We start from the raw sequence: 3282 nt of genomic DNA, 5'->3' as shown, positions 1-3282 counted from the left end.
CAGTTGAATACCTACGTTGGGCGGAGGACAATTTTTTTGAAAAGAATGCGACAGGATGAGAAACTCCCTGCTCGTCATTCTGCAACAACACCGCTCCTACACCAACGTCACTTGCATCCGTGGCAAGAGAAAAAGGAAGGTCAAAATCAGGAGCTCTCAAGACAGGGAAATTAATTAAAACTCTTTTCAAATTATCAAAAACCCTTTGCGTTTCATTCGTCCAGACAAATGCTACATTCTTTCTCAAGAGATTTGTTAACGGATCGGCTATATCCGAAAAATTCCTAACAAACCTTCGGTAGTACCCACTCAAACCAAGGTATCTTCTGACATCTCTCCTACATTTAGGGACTACCATGTTTTCAATACTTTCGATATTGGCCTTCTTAGGAGCAACTTTACCATTACCAACCTCATGACCCAAATATACCACCTTCGCCTTTGCGAAATCGCTTTTCTTTAAATTAATTACCAAATTTGCCTTTTTCAACACCTCAAATAGTGCCCTAATACGTTTTAAATGGGTTTCCCAATCATCACTATAAATAACAATATCATCAATATACACAACACATCCTTCTAAACCATGGACTAAAGTATTCATTAACCTCTGAAAGGTGGCAGCCGCGTTCTTCATACCAAACGGCATAACTTTACATTGAAACAATCCCTGTGGTGTTACAAAAGCAGACAGGGCCCTTGCCCGCTTTGAAAGAGGAACTTGCCAATAACCTTTCAACAAATCGAATTTGCTAATGTATTTGGCCTTCCCCATTCGATCAATACAATCCTCAATTTGAGGTAATGGATAACAATCAGGTTTAGATAACTCATTCAACTTACGGTAATCAAAACATAACCTGAAATCACCGTCGGATTTCTTTACCAATACAACAGGTGATGACCAAGGACTTTGACTAGGTTCAATTAGGTCATGTTTTAGCATATAATCCACTTCCTTTGCTACAACCTCATTTTTGAAGGGATTCAACCTGTAAGGAGATTGTTTCACAGGAGTGGCGCTACCTACCTCTACATCATGTTCAAGGACCGAAGTCCTACCCGGTACATCCGAAAATAATTCTTTATAATTAGATACTAAATTTTTCAAAGACCTTTGTTCTTACTTACCTAAATGTGAAATTACCCCCGAAAATTTTTCCAAAGACTTTCTATTATCCGACCGCCATTCACATCCATTAAAACAATTATCATCAATACCCTCCCCCTCTGAAAAAGAAAAATGGTTATTGTTCTCAGAATCTACCGTGTTCCCAATAGTTGCCACAGGAATGACTTTTTCCCGTTCCATATAAGCTTTCAACATATTTACATGACACAGTTGAAAAGGTTTCCTTCTTTGAGGTGTCTCCACTAAATAGTTAACTTCACTTACTTTTTTCAAAATTTTCCAAGGACCTGAAAAAGAAGCTTTCAATGGATTCCCTGGGAAGGGTAACAAAACCAATACTTTATCGCCTACCGCAAAGTCGCGTGCCTTGGACCTTCTATCAAAAAAGAACTTCATTCTTTTATGGCTACATAATAAGTTTTCACCCGCAAATTTCCAAGCCTTGGTTAATTTATCGCCTAGATTAGACACATAATCCAATAAATTAACCTCAGGGACGTCTCCCTCCCAAGACTCACGAACCACATCAAGAGGACCTCGAACACAATGGCCAAACACAAGGCTGAAAGGCGAAAAACCTAAAGACTGACTTGGGACAGAACGAAAAGCGAACAACAAATAAGGTAATTCCTTATCCCATTCAGAACCATTAATCAAACAATATTTCTTTACCATGGATTTCAGGGTCTGATGAAATCTCTCCAGAGCTCCCAGACTTTCTGGATGATATGGAGAAGAGGTCACATGTTTTATATTTAACTCTGCCATTTTATCTCTGAAATACCTGCTAACAAAATTAGAACCACAATCCGATTGAATAATTTTAGGCATCCCAAACCTGGTAAAAAAGTCAATTAGTACATCTACAATTTTAACACTTTTTATCGTACGTAGTGGTATGGCCTCGGGATATCGAGACATCCTATCCATGATTGTCAAAATATACTCATTACCACTACGCGTCTTCGGTAATGGTCCAACCACATCAATAATTACTTCCTTAAAAGGTTCGGAAACTACAGGAATAGGACATAGAGGCGATTTTGGAATCCACTGATTGGGTTTACCGACCCTCTGGCACACATCACAACTATTGACAAACTTCTTTACATCTGCCTTCAACTTCGGCCAATAATAATTCCCTAACAATTTACAAGAAGTTTTATGAATTCCAAAATGGCCGGCCAAACCACTTTCGTGCGCCAATGACATTAACCCCTTCCTGTAACCAAAGGGAACCATTATCTGTTTCACAATTTCATAATCAACATTATCCACTCCCATAGGCCTACTCAACCTATATAAAATATTATTAATTATCTTAAATTTGGGACCAGTCATATCAGACACCTCCCCTGACTCGATAGGGAGTTCCCGAAACTCCTTTTTCTGGTCTTTGATTAGCTCTTCAGTAGTCCAATTTAACGTGTCCGTTACCATTCCAAGATCTACAGCTAGTCTATCACTACGATCTAAACTACTTAAATCTACATCAATTGTTGACTCTGCAGCGTCAACAATTCTAGCACTAGAACGAGTAACTGCTGCTACTTCACTATCAGGGTTTATCAATATCGGACAATTATTATTCTTCATAGCCACATCATTCCCTAACACAACATCAACCTCCTTAACCGGGAATTTATCAACTATGGCCAATTTCAAATCCCCTGCAAAGGAATGGCAGATTAAATTAAAATTTTCAATAGCATACGACTTTACGGAATCAGGAAAACCAGCCAATAACACAAATTCCCTACTTTTGGGTACAAAATTACAAGGTAATGCCTCCCTTAGAATCAAAGACTGAGCTGCACCGGTATCACGCAAAATACGCACTCGTCTTTTCTCGGACGAATTGGCGAAGGAGACACTACCGAAGGACAAATATCTGTCAAAACAACCAGGTAGTCATTGATCAGCGGATGTTGTTGGGGTAGGTTCTCTCTCTCTCTCTTCCACACCCATCACTGGCCTAACATTAGCATTTTGGGATTTTCTAAACGCATAACACATGCTCTTTACGTGCCCCTTCTTATTGCAAAAGAAGCACGTCAATGTTTTCAATTTCTCTGGATTATATATATTTTGCCTATTACCTCTGTTAGGAGAAAAATTATTATTAGCATTACCCTGATTATTACCCTGAT

The sequence above is a fragment of the Palaemon carinicauda genome, chromosome 14 (genome assembly GCF_036898095.1).
Source record: "Palaemon carinicauda isolate YSFRI2023 chromosome 14, ASM3689809v2, whole genome shotgun sequence".
Classification (NCBI taxonomy): domain Eukaryota; kingdom Metazoa; phylum Arthropoda; class Malacostraca; order Decapoda; family Palaemonidae; genus Palaemon; species Palaemon carinicauda.
This window is presented reverse-complemented; position numbering follows the sequence as displayed.